Source organism: Dasypus novemcinctus, chromosome 4 (genome assembly GCF_030445035.2).
Source record: "Dasypus novemcinctus isolate mDasNov1 chromosome 4, mDasNov1.1.hap2, whole genome shotgun sequence".
In the NCBI taxonomy this organism is placed as follows: Eukaryota; Metazoa; Chordata; class Mammalia; order Cingulata; family Dasypodidae; genus Dasypus; species Dasypus novemcinctus.
Genome location: NC_080676.1, coordinates 167,668,771 through 167,683,196, shown reverse-complemented (window position 1 = coordinate 167,683,196; position 14,426 = coordinate 167,668,771). Strand labels below are relative to the sequence as shown.

The window sequence follows — 14,426 nt, the reverse complement described above, 5'->3', positions numbered from 1 at the left end:
TCCGCACACAGCCATAGTACATTTCTCATATTCGCAGCCATTCAGGGCTGCCCGGGCCTCTAGCCGCGGGTAACTCTGCTGCCGACCAAGCCGTCTCCACCCATACAATAGCCACTGTCAGAGACTTGGTCAATCAAGCCAAACTTCTCCATTCTAAGTTCCACTTTTCAGCGGCCTCACTTCAATGTCTTTTGCCGGGCCTCCCCAAGGAAACGTGCAAGCATTTGGTGCACGCCTATAAAACATGCGCCCCCTTCTTGCCGCTTGGACCGTTGCAGCCACAAGGGGTCAACCCCGCGGCCTCAAGCCAAACTCCCGATGGCAAATAGACGTCACCCATGTGCCATCATTTGGGCGCCTCAAGTATGTCCATGTCACAGTCGACACCTTTTCTCACCTTTGCTACACTGTCCCCTTACCGGGGGAAACAGCCAAGCATTGCATTAAAGCATTGCGGCAAGCCATCTTATTCATGGGGGTTCCTTGGGATGTTAAAACCGATAATAGGCCTAGGTATCGCAGCTCCTCATTCGCTGCATTTCTCCAGCTCTACAACATTACTCACCACTTCGGCATTCCATACAACCCCCAGGGGCAGGCTATAGTAGAATGCATCCACCGCCAGCTCAAAGTGCAAATTCAATAAGAGAAGGATCTACGCCCACATAGTCAACCAGGCGACATTATCACTGCCTGCCTCATTCACATAAACCTCCTCTCCTTTGATAAAAATGGTCTTTCCCCCCTCCATAAGCATTGGGGCCCCTCCTACGCACCAACAGTTGCCCCGATGGTGTTTTGGAAGGACCCAGAAACAAACAATTGGCAGGGACCCAGTCCCCTTCTCACCCAAGGCAGAGGGTTTGCTTGTGTCTTTCCAGAAAATGCCTCCCAGCCGCTCTGGATCCCCGAAAAAAACGTCAAAACCGCCACCGGCCAGCAGCAGGTTCCAACGACGGATGATGAGAGCACTCGCCCATCGGATGGAGAGGCTAAATATGGCCGCAGACCTAGCTCATGACACCCTCCTCCTTGGACAGCTAGTACAGCTTGCTGTCCGCGCCTTAGCTTCAAACAAAAAACCTAAAAATCTACGCTCTCTCCTGCTTTTCATGTTAGTTCTGCTCCCCTCCACTACGGACCAGGCTAGTATAAGCCATCGGCCCTTTAACTGGACACTCTCTCTTTGGCAGCAGGAAAAGCTCCTCGCTAATAACATTACTGTGGGTGCTCCCTCCTTCACAGTGCACATATGTAATCTCGCCAACCTTCCTGTCATCAGTTCCCTCGTAAACGTTACACACAAGACTCACCGGTGTTGATACAGCTCACTTGCAGGCCTTGACGGCCCCTATAGTCATGAAGTCTCAGGCATCTATATTTGTCCTTCCACGGCCAGAGGCTGCTATGACCCAGCGCACTATTACTGCCCCTCCTGGGGGTGCAAACCATGGCCCACGGATGGTCGGGAGCTCCCAATAGGGACCCCTACCTCTCCCTTTCTTTTAAGGATAAAAGTCACAGGAGCAGCATTAAACCCTACTGGAGCAGCATTACACTCACTGTCAAAAACCCTAAAAATGCAGGCTGGCTACAGGGCCGCACCTGGGGAGCCCGACTTTACATGAGCAACTATGATTACGGTGCCTTTTTCATTATAAAGAAAAATTCAATCCGCACACAATCCGCCGCCGTGAGCCCAAATCAAGTTCTCAATCCTCCCCACACATGGCCTCCCCCTCCTCCCTCTGTTTCTCCTTCTCCTCCCACTACCACCTTAAATCCTTCCATCACTAGGTATCCTCCCCACCGCCAAACCCTGCCACCCCCCAACCCTCTTGTAGCCCTCCTCAACGCATCATTTATCTCCTTAAACTTATCCCAGCCCAACCTTACACAACGTTGCTGGCTCTGCTTCTCCGCCGCGGCTCCCTTCTATGAAGCCATAGCTACCAACGGCGCCTATCGCGCCTCCCCAGACTCCACCAGTACCTCTTGCAATTGGAACCAAACAAAAAGAGGACTCACCCTCCGATCAGTTTCCCAGACTGGACTCTGTATAATAAGAATCGGCGGCAAGGTTCTCCCCTCCATGCAGTCCCTCTGCAGCCTAACTCACACCCCTAATGCAGCCGCTAAGTTCCTAATTCCCCTTAATAATACCAAATGGCTATGTTCTTCCTCCGGCCTCACTCCATGTCTCAATGTTCAAACCCTTAACTTCACCAGCGACACCTGTGTGCTCATACTCATTGCCCCCCGCGTTCTCTTTTATACTGATAACCAATTCTTTGACTCCTGGCAGCACTTCAGCTCCCCGCAGCACGAGCAGAAACAGGAAGTCTTCACCGCCATCACAATTGCCACCCTTCTAGGTCTTGCCGGCGCAGCCACTGGAGCTGCAGCTCTCAGCCTCCAAGATAATTCCTTTTCAACCCTTAGGCAAGCTGTCGATGCAGACATCGCCCACCTTGAGACTTCCATGGCCCACCTTGAAACATCTCTCAACTCCCTGTCCGAGGTCGTTCTCCAAAACCACAGGGGCCTAGACCTCCTCCTCCTAAAAGAGTGGGGCTCTGCACAGCGTTAGGAGAAAAATGCTGCTTCTATGCTAACCACTCTGGCCTCATTCGAGATAACCTCGCACAAGTTAGGGAGGGCCTCCGCAAGAGAAAGCAGGAACGTGAAGCCGGATGGTCTTTCTCTTGGGGGCTGCCCAATGGAATCCTTTCTTACTTTCTCCCCTTTCTAGGCCTGCTCCTCACCCTTGTCCTCCTATTAGCCCTAAGACTCTGGATCATCAGGCGAATTGTCCGGCTTGTCAAAAATCAAGTTAACTCTGTCCTTAGTAAGCCCATCCAGGTCCGGTACCAGCGAATCCGCACCACCGACGAAGACGCACCAGGAGTCTCCATTAATTGCCGTCCTCCCCAAATGGCCAGCAGCCTCTCAACGCACCCAAGCCCCAGCTCCCCTGCCCCTACCCCTTCTCACCGCCCATCCTAACCCCTTACCCTTACCCTTTCCCCTCCCCCGCCCTGTTTATCTAAAGCCACCAACATTCCATCGAGGCGCTGGACTGGTTAGCCAATGACGGGCAACGGGATCGGCCCGCCAGTCAACCTAAGGCAGGGACACGGCCTTTTGCTGCCGCGCTTCCCCATGACGGGTAAGACTGGCCACCTGTGTGGCACGGGCATTGCCCGGCTGGGCGCAATCCCGACCTAAGACAGGCACAGTCCCCCTCCCTCCTCAAATCAAGCTTTTCGGAGGAGCTTAATAAAAACAAAGGGGGAAATGTGGGAGGAAGGGCGCCCGGCTTGCCACAGTAGCAAATGGTGCGGCAAGAAGTGATACCGCCTCTGCCCACTGAGCCTAGATAAGGTGACCACGCCTGACTAGGCCTTTGCTGCTAGCGGCTGGCCGGCACTGCCCTCCCCCTTTTTATCTCCCGCCTAGCCCAACATCCGGCCAGCTCTCACTCCCCCTTTCCCCTCCCCTATTCCAAACCTCTCCGCCAGCCCTCTGCCTAGCAACCACTTACAATCACCTATCAGGAAGCAGTACCCGCCCGCACCTATCAAATCCCTCCACGCAGTCCCTAACCCTATAAAGCTGTGTCCCCTTCCGCAATAAACCGGACTTGCGTACCAGACCTGGTCTCCGCGGCATTCTTTCTCCCCTCGCCGCGCGTCCTCCACGCCTGAGAGCCCCTCTGAGGCTGTCTGCCGCAGCCTCAGATGCCTTTGCAGCCAGCTGACCCCTCCAAACCCCCCCGTCAGCGTCGGGGTGCAAGCCGCCCCAGCTGCACCTAAGGAAGTTGAATATAGATTTGTCACATGACCCTGCAATACCACTGCTGGGTATATATCCAGAAGTACTGAGAGCAGAGACATGAACAGACATCTGCACACTGATGCTCATAGCAGCATTATTCACAATTGCCCAAAGATGGAAACAACCTAGGTGTCCATCAACCAATGACTGGATAAACAAATTGTGGTTTTACACACGATGGACTATTATGCAGCTGTAAGAAGAAATGAAGTCGTGAAGCATATGACAACATGGATGAACCTGGACGGCATTATGTTGAGTAAAGCAAGTCAGACACAAAAGGACAAATACTGTATGACTAAGCTATTATGAACTAAATATATTGTGTAAGCTCATGCAGTTAATAACTAGAATGTGAGTCACCAGAAAATAGAATGAGGGTAGAAAAATGGAAAGTTGAGGGATAATCTGTGAAGAATTGGTGAAGTGGTTGTTAGTAAATCTTTGGAAATGAATAGAAATGGTGAAAGTATATCATAATGTTTGTAACTAGCAGAGCTATTTTATTTTATTTTATTTTATTTATTCATTTTTTAAAAAAAATATTACATTAAAAAAATACGAGGTCCCCATTCGCCCCCGCCGCCCCCCCCCCCACCACTCTCCCCACAGCAATACTCTCCCCCATCATCATGACACATCCATTGCATTTGGTGAGTACATCTCTGGGCATTGCTGCATCTCATGGTCAATGGTCCACATCATAGCCCATACTCTCCCACGTTCAATCCAGTGGGCCGTGGGAGGATATACAATGTCCGGTAATTGTCCCTGCAGCACCACGCAGGACAAATCCAAGTCCCGAAAATGCCTCCACATCTCATCTCTTCTGCCCATTCCCTGCACCCAGCAGCCACCATGGCCACTTTTTCCACATCAATGCCACATTTTCTCGATTATTAACCACAATAGTTCATGACTAGAATATCATTAAGTCCACTCTAATCCTTACTGTATTCCTCCTTCCTGTGGACCTTGGCTTGGTTGTGTCCATTCCACATCTATGTCAAGAGGGGGCTTAGATTCCACATGGATACTGGATGCAATCCTCCTGCTTTCAGTTGTAGGCACTCTAGGCTCCATGGTGTGGTGGTTGACATTCTTCAACTCCATGTTGGCTGAGTAGGGTAAGTCCAATAAATCAGAGTGTAGAAGCTGAAGTCTGTTGAGGCTCAGGGTGTGGCTATCATATTGTCAGTCTAGAGATTCAAATCCCCTAGATATATCTTAAACCCCAGCACCAACTACAATTCCAGTAAAGTAGCATGAAAGGCTTGTGAAAAGAGATCACATCTGAGTCCAGCTCCAGCACGCAGAAACACCAGCTCCAAAGAAGGGCCATCTGACATGGCAGTGAACTCCACCTGCCATGACCATAAAACCTGTGGGTCTCTTTAGCCCTCAAAAGAACCAATACCTGGGGTTGTATCTACTTTATCTGTCTCTGAGACTCTGCTCAGGTGTGCATAAGGGCAATCCTTCTGACAACCTCCAGACTCCTTTTTAGAGACTCATAGCCATATAAACTAATTTGTCCTTTCCATTTCCCCCTTAATTTAGGTCAAACAGCATTTTTAACTCCTGTTATTATATGTAGACAGGGATATTCTGCTGGTCCACGTTGAACCTTTAATTCAAGGTCATTTTCTAGTTTTGTCATCAGCTAGTACTTGGTAGTGATCCCTCGGTGCCAGGGAGGGTCATCCCTGGGTGTCATGTCCCACGCTGGGGGGAAGGCAGTGCATTTACATGCTGAGTTTGGCTTCGAGACTGGCCACATTTGAGTAACAAGGAGGCTATCAGGAGGGAACTCTTAGGCACAGTGCTGCTCTAGGCCTTGTTCTTATTTCAGGTGTATAGGCTCACAAGCATAGTCATTAGTATCAGGGGCTCACTGTTGGACCCTCATTCCTTCCTGGTCCTTGTGGGTATGACAGTGGGTAAAAGGGTAAGTCTAAGGTCATGTATATTACTAGAAGGAAGGCTGAAAAATGTAAATGGGACTGTATAGCAGTGAAATCTCATATAAAATATGAATATAGTAACACTGCACATATAAAACTTTTTACAAAATATAAATACAAATAAACTAGAGAGATGGAAAAAGAATAGCAGCTGTGTATGGCAGGGGAAGCATTGAGAAACTGAAAGGTGATGAATTTCTTTATTTGCTTGTTGTTTATTATTATTATGGGAATAATGAAAATGCTCTAAAAATGACTCAAGTGATGAATGTATGACTATGTGACTATACCAAATACCATTCATTGATTGTACACTTTGTATGGATTTATGCTTTATTAATATGTATCGATAAAATGGCCTTTTTTTAAAAAAATAAAAGGAAAAAATCATCAAAGAGTAACTGATAGGTAAAGAATACAGGCACACACACACACACAAAAAAAGTCCAAGAAACCTATCATTGGAGTTCTCAAAGAAGAAAGAAAAACTCTGGAACAAAACTAATACTTAGAGAAGTGGATGTGGCTCAGGCAACTGACCTCCTGCCTACTACATGGGAGGTACTAGGTTTGATTTCCAGTGCCTCCTGGAGAAGATGAGCAAGATAGCAAGGTAGTATGATGGGCTGGAATGGTGAGCTGACTCAACAAGATGATACAATAAGGAAACATAATGAGAGACACAACAAAACAGGGAGTGGAGGTGGCTTAAGAGATTGAGTGCCACTTTCCCACATGGGAAGTCCCAGCTTTGGTTCCTAGTCCCTCCTAAAAAGTATATGAGCAGACACAGAAAGCATACAGAGAATGGACACAGAGAGCAGACAGCGAACACAAACAATGAGGAGGGGAATAAGTAAATAAAAAATAAATCTTAAAAAAAAAAGAACTAATACTTAAAGTCTTGGAACTGCTTCTAGAAATAAAAAAGAAAACATTAATCTATGAATTGAAAAGGTCCATCACATACCTGGGTACACTGACCCAGAACAGTTGGGTTTTCTCTGAGGCATATTCCAGAAAAACTATCAAGATTTCAAAGTAAAGAAAAAATTCTTTGGGACTCCAGGCAAAAAGACCAGCTCACTTCACAAAGGGAAAATCAGATTGCTATCAGACTTCCCAACCTCAACATACAAAAGAAGTTCACAATGGAGCAATATTTTCATAAACTCAAAGTGTGGCCAAAGGACTTCATATTTAGTCAATCAAAAATTAAAGCAATAGAGAAACAGTTTAAATATATAGAAGAACACAAGGAACACTGTATTTACAAGTCCTTCATGAGACATGTACCATGAGGTCAGGTCCTTCAAACCAAGAGGTGACTGGGACATTTCAGCATAAACAGAACTAATGAGTCTTTGTCTGTCAAAGACCAAAAAAAAAGGAGAGGATGAGGAAGGAAAAGTAGTAGAAAACTTTTGTTTTATGCTGTTCTGTGGGGGTGTTTTTCTGAAAAAGTAAAAACATAATTATATGAGTTGGAAATGAAGGGAAAACAGAATAAGCTCATTGGACTGTCATGTAGGAAATAGAAGGGAGAAAACAATAGGTATTATAAAGGTAAACAATAGAGCAAAAATACAAACCTTCCTAAATTACAATAGTATTAAATGGACAAGGGAAAATAAAAAGCACAGGAGGGAGTGGATGTGGCTCAAGAAGTTGAACACCAGCTTCCCACATGGGAGATCCCAGATTCGGTTCCTGGTGCCTCCTGAAAAAAAAAAAAAAAAAAAAAGAAAGCAAACAACAAGCAAAACAAACTAAAAAACCAATTCAGGCGAGTCAATGAAGCTTAGTGGTTGAGTGCCAGCTTCCCACATCCAAGGTCCCGGGTTCAATCCACAGCCCTGATTACCTAAAAAAAAAAAAAAAAAAAAAAACCCAAAAAACACAGGATGCAGACCACATAGAAAGAGATACACAATAAATATAAGACAATATACACACTAAAGATAGCAACAATTTATATGACAGAGGTGAGACTGAGCATATCAGCCACATATGCAGATAGATACAAATTAACCCACCTATTAGAAGTTTCAGGTTGGCTCACAAAGCCAGCTCTGCTTTAAACAAGAGAGACGACAACTGCAAAATATTAATAAAGGCTAAATCTACAGGAAAGGACAAAATACAAAAGGTAAAATGCAGGCGCTGCAATCTGGGTATCAGCTGAGTTAGAACCTGGGCTCCCAGGCATTAAAGAAGACCGAGAAGGCAACTCTGCAATACTAAAGGATACAATTGACAATGAAGATATAGTACTTACGAATTTACATGAACCACAAAATACAGAAGGTGGCTTTATAAAGCAGAAACTATAGGCTCTAGAAAGAGAAACAGAAATGCACTAATAATAGCAAATGTTAATACACCACTCTCATCAAAACAGGTTAAGAGTCAAAAATAAGTAAACACGAAAGAGACATAATAAAATTAACATGGTAGATATTATGAATATATACATAAAATTTATACTCTAATAATAGAGAATAGATCTTCTTAAACATACATGAAATGTTCAGATATAAACTTTAAAACATAGTTTTAAAATTTAGCAAATATTTGGTCACAAAGAAAATCTCAATAATGTCTATAAAGTAGAAATAGTACAGATAATAATCTCTGATAATAATGCAATAAGAACAGAAAATGATAAACTTTAATCAAAGGATATTCCATTTATAATTTATATTGTTTTAAAAACACCTAAAGGGAACTGGTTCACTACACGTATAATAGGTGTGTATTTCTATAAGTATACACACATTTTTTTCATCTCTAGTATGGTGATATGTTACCAAATTGGTAAGAAGCACCATGTGCTCAAAAATCTGGAAAGTGATGTGATAATAGATAAATTCACATAATGACCCACTTTTTCCAATATCACTGATGTGCTTTGGGGAACCTGGGAGATGAAACACCCAGTGCAGTTAGATGTGAGTTATAATGAAAGTCTCGCAGAGGAAATGGTCCAGTCTGTCTTCTTTTCAATGGGAAAACACAAGTGGTGTTTGAAGGAGAGAGACAAGAAGATAAAATGCAGCACGTTGACTGCCTTTCCTCTCCTCTGATTGACTGATTTAGTAAGGACAGCAGTGATGTTTAACTTCGTGCTGAGCAGGCCAACACAACCCACAAGCCAGCTTCAAAGGAGAGATCCCTAGAGATGTCCCATTGCCTATGGGCACCATCTAGACAAAAGAAGCCCTTTAGCTGCCACCTACACACATGGCACACATGCACACACGCTATCAGTGCTCTACGTGAATGGCTTGAGCTTCAGGGGAGGATTGAAACAGCAGACAATTAGGAAGTGAAGCAGTCTCCCCTGCTCCCGACTGGAGCTTCCTCCACACACTCCTCTCACCTCTCAGATGTGTCGGGGGCCACTGGAGACAGAAAGTCATGACTTAAGAGATAATCTGGTAGAAGATGTCCCTTGTTAACCAAGACTGGTTAAGAAAAACAAGAGGCATAAGAACTCTGAACTGCCAAACCCCCTCCTAGGTGTGCCCCCCAGCAAGCAAGGTAAGGTCCTTTTAGGGAAAAAATAAAGGTTTAGAAGATCTCCAAGATGATACTTTAATTCTCTGGGGAGTTCAGTAAGAGAGGGCCTAAGAATAATTTGATGAAAAGAAATTTTCTACTTGATAGAAAAATTTGTTCACATAAATATTAAAAAAAACAAAAACAAACAACAACAAAGAATAAAATCACACTCAACTTTCTTTTTATGGATTTGTCTGGAATGAAAAGAACATCAAATCACAAGTCACTTCACAATCCCTGTGTGTGGACCCCAACTTTGCCAGGAAGTCCTTAGCTTCCTCTTCTACGAAGACTAGTGCAGCCTGTGCCGAGATGATGTGGAGCAACGTGGAAGTGGCCTGACAGGGAGTCGGCGCTCACAAAGGGAGAGAGGACCCGAGAGTAATGAATGTTTCCTTTTATTTTTGCTATATGAAATTCTCCAGCCAAGTAGAATCCTACCTTGGCAGGTGTCCTCTGCCTTGACAATAGTGGAGGAAGGTGCAGGGAGTGTGCCCCTAGAGCTGGGCAACATGGGGCCCATCGAGGAGGGCAAGCATAGCAACCCCAGCCCACCACCCCAAACGACAGAAAGTCTTTTGGTACTGGGACACTCTCAGCTCTCGCTTGACTGTGTGTCTTGAGCCTTCCCTGAGCTGGTGGGCAGTGCACCCCTGAGCTGGACTGGAGTTAGCCCACTGAACGTCAGCCTGGTCAGGTCAGCAGCCAGACTACCAGAGGAGGAGCTGCCATTTTAAAGAGAAATGCTGGGAGTCAAGGCCTGACAGAAGCAAGGGAGGGAGGCAAGCATTCACCAGGGGAAGGCTGTCACATGGAGGAAGTGGCACTCACAGCCCTGAAGGAGGTATGTGTCCTGAATGCTGAGCAGCAGCAGGAGGCCACGTCTAGGAGAGGGTGTGCAAAGGGAGGGAGCAGAGGACAGAGAGCAGATGGGGTGGGGCTTTACAGGCCATAGTAGAACGGGGTGGCTGGAATCTATGTAAAACAGCTGAGAGAGGGGTTAGGAAAAGAAGCGGCATACACATCACAATATTTTCACATGTGAACTCTGGCTGCTGCCATGGAAAACAGGCTGAACGTGAAAAGGGGCAGGAGAAGAAGCCAGGAGAGAATTTAGGCTTTTCTGGTAATAACCAGTCAAGAGTTAATTCAGGACTTGAAGTTGTCCCGGGTGATGCTGGACATTGTATGTCCTGCCATGGCCCACTGGGTGGACTGGGGGAGAGTGTAGACTGCAATGTAGACCACTATCCATGTGGTGCAGCAGTGCTCTAAAATGTATTCACCAGGTGCCACGATGATGGAAGAGGTTGCTGATGTGGGAGGGGTGAGGTGAGGGGGGTGGGGAGTATACATTCATATTTTTTGAATGTAACATTTAAAAGAAAATAAAGAAGAAAAAATAAAACAAAATAAATCAAGAAAAAAAAAAAAGCGTTAACATAATGAAGAAGTGCAGAAGTGCAGTGACAGCCATGACTGAAGAGTCAATCAGAGGCGCGGCACCCAAGCGAAGCTCCACAGGCAGAGGCAACAAGCCACAGAGCACACGGCCGATGCCCACATACGCCGCCCGAGTGCAGCCCACACAGGAACAGAGAAAGAGCAGTACAGATATGGGGTATACAAGTAGCAGGGCAGACTTGATACAATGTGTGTGTATATCTGCATCTGAAAATTAGAGGTTACACGTTCTCATAAAGCTTGCAGAGAAAGAAACACTGACTGACAATGTTCTAGCCTCTAATGCAAGTTTCAGTAAAATGTGAAAGCATAGAATTAGTAGGCCATATTTTCTACCCACTAGGCAATTAAATTAGAAATCATTTGCAGGAAGATAGCTTTGTAATTACCTTGGACATACAAATTTTTAAAACGATTCTAAATCAGAAATGGATAGAACAATATAGTACAAATTAGAAAACACTTAAACCTCTACAATAATAAAATTACTACATGCCAAAATTTGTGGCAAGCAGCTACATTAGGATTTAGAAGAAAACTTACAGCATTAAAAGTCTATATTGGAATAAAGGAAGGCAGAAAATTAATGAATCAAGACTCCAATTTCACAAGTTAGGGGAAAAAAAAACAGAAAGTCTCCACAGAAAGTAGAAAGAAGGAAATAATAAAACACCAGAAATTAAAGAGAAAACAGAGTCACTTAAAAAGATAAACAAATGCAAAAGTTGTCTCTTTAGAAAAAAGTCAAAAAAATACATGCAACCCTTAATGAGACTGACTGGTCAAGATAAAAATTAAGAAGGTACAAATGATATTTATACTTAAAAGGAAGGCAAGTGCTTCTGGTTCTGGACAAGATTTGAGTAGACATATTTCTCCCTGTTCTTTCTGTTGAGTCCTAAAACCTCTGGAGAGTACACATAAAACAAACATAAGACCCTGAAAAGTGGTAAGAAGGACGACTCAGGACATTGGAATTCAAAGGTAACTCAGCAATGAGTTCATTTATTTTCTTCCTACTATGTATTACAGAAATGGTCACTGGAAAAGTCCACAACCTGAAAATATCAAAGGGAACAGACAAAAAAAATGCACAAAGAAAAGCCTGCTCTCTCCAGGCAAAAGACTCAGAAAGGGGAGGCCTAGCAAGTCAGAAACCTTTTAAACGTTACTAAACTACTTCAGACAAAGACCACGAAAGAAAAAATGTGCCACCCATCAGAAGAGGCCGCGCTGGGAGCCTACTCTTCTGCTCCCACACAGCAATAACAAGGCACCCCTTTCCCTATCCATGGTGTCAGAAGAAGACAGCTAAAATAGAAGATTTAAATAAGATCCAGAGTCTCATAAGAAAAATTTCCAGGGATGGGATCCAAGATGATGGAGGAGGGAGTGGCAGGTTGTACTTGTCCTCCAAATGTGGCATGAAGACATGCAGCATACTGGTCTGCTGGGCACAGCAGAAGCGGTGAGGCTGCAGGGCGACTGGCATGGGTGGTTGCTAAGTCCCCTTTGAATCTCAAGAAAGACCCCAGCCAGCACTGAAGCAGCCCCAGGGAAGGAGAAGGGAGAATCTGATCAGGCAGATTGTCACACCCAACTATCCTGGGAGAGAGGAACCAAGTCAGTGAGAGGGTAGGTGGATAGGTGCCTGACCAGCCCAGGAGAGAAGAAAGCCAGCAGAGGTAGCCTGCAAACTGTCATAAACCCAACTCGCAAGGGAAAGGAGGGCAGGGAGAGCCACACAAGCTTTCAGAAGCCCACCTAACCTGTGGAGTGGCTGCAGCACAGTGGAGGAACACCTCCCTGGTTCATTTCCCAGTACTTCCTAAGAAAAGGGATCCAGAGAGTGATCCAGCAGGTTGTCAGTCACCCAACTGGCACCTTGTGACAGGGAACTTATAGGCTGTTTTTTTTTTTTTTAATTTTTAGGTTTTTTTAACTGTATATTTTTTATTTTATTTTTTATTCTTTATTTTATTCTCTAAAACTGGGTACCTTACCTGTGGAGGGCAGACTGCAGGGTGACTGATGAGCACTGGCAGCCTGAGATGGTTCCTAGGGGCCTAAGAGGGAAGCTTGTTTATCCTGGGTTGCTTTTTGTTTTTTGGGGTTTTTTTCCTTTCTTTGTTTCCTTTTTTCTTTTCCTTATTTTTTCTCCTTTGTTTATTTCTTTTCTTTCTTTCATTTTTCCATCTTCTATTGCTTTTCTTTCATTCTGTCTTCTCTTCTTTGGTCCTTTTATTCTTCTTCTCATCTTTCCAGTCTTTTATTTTATTTCCTTTTTTCTTTTCTTTTTTTTAATTCCACTTTTAAAAATTCTCATTCCTTAGTATATTTTAATGATTTTTCACTCTTATTACTTATTTTTTGGCTCTTTTATGGTTCCTTTTCTATCTTATATTATTACTACTATTATTGTTTTTTCTCTCTTTCCTTCTCTAAATCTTTATATTTTTTCAAGGGAACAAAGACAACTACAGGGATATAGAATAAGTGGAACCAAGCATCAAATAAGAAACTTAACACAAAATAAAACAAAACAAAAATAAAATTCTAGAGTAGAAAGAGAAGCTAACCATCTGAATAAACCCATCAAGATAAACAAACACCTAGACACCAACAAGAAATTACAAAACCATACTAAAAAATAGGAAGCTATTGCCCAGTCTAATGAACAAACTAAAAAGCAGGAAGAGATGTAGAACGTGAAACTAATCAAGGATGTCCAAACAAATATCATGAATCAACTTAATGAAATGAAGGAAGAGAAAAAGGATATTAAGAAGACACAGGGGGAACACACTGAAGAAATAGTAAACATACATAAAAAGATAATGAATCGGATGGTGATGAATGGCACAACACGAGAAACAAAAAATACACTGGAAGCTCATAACAGATTTGAATAGGCAGAGGAAAGAATTAATGATGTCAAAGATAGTACATCTGAAATGGGACAGATAGTAGACAGATAAGAAAAAATTCATCAGGGACTCAGGGAATTGAATGACAACATGAAATGCACAAGCATATGCATTACAGGCATCCCAGAGGAAGGAGAGAATGGAAAGGGGGCAGAAGGGGTGTAGAAGGAAATAATGGCTGAAAATTTCCCAACTCTTTTGAGGGACATAGATGTATATGCCCAGGAAGAGCAGCACACTCCAAACAGTATAAATCTTAACAGGTCTACCCCAAGACATATACTTATCAAATTGTGCAATGCTCAATACAAAGAATACTGAAAGCGGCAAGAGAAAAAGAGATCCATTACCTGTTAGGGAAGCTCAATAAGATTAAGAGCTGATTTCTCATCTGAAACCATAGAGGTGAAAAGGCAGTAGCATGATGTAGTTAAGATGCCAGCCAAGAATTTAGTATCCAGCAAAGCTGGCATTCAAAAATGAGGAAGAGTTCAAAATAGTCACAGATAAACAGAAATTAGGAGAGTTTGTCAATAAGAAACCTGCCCTTAAAAAAATTCTAAAGGGAGTTCTGCATATTGAATGGAAAAAAACGGGAGAGAGAAGAGGGTTAGAGTTGAGTATAGAAAGGAAGATTATTAGTAAGAATAAAAATATAAAAAGAGAAATA

The 14,426-nt window shown here is 43.8% G+C and overlaps 1 protein-coding gene across 10 annotated transcripts in view; it reads right to left on the bottom strand.

Annotated features, from left to right (window-relative positions):
• Positions 1-14,426, bottom strand: part of PCBP3 (poly(rC) binding protein 3) — a 398,007-nt gene that overhangs the window by 103,061 nt on the left and 280,520 nt on the right. The gene's annotated exons all lie outside the window — the stretch shown is intronic.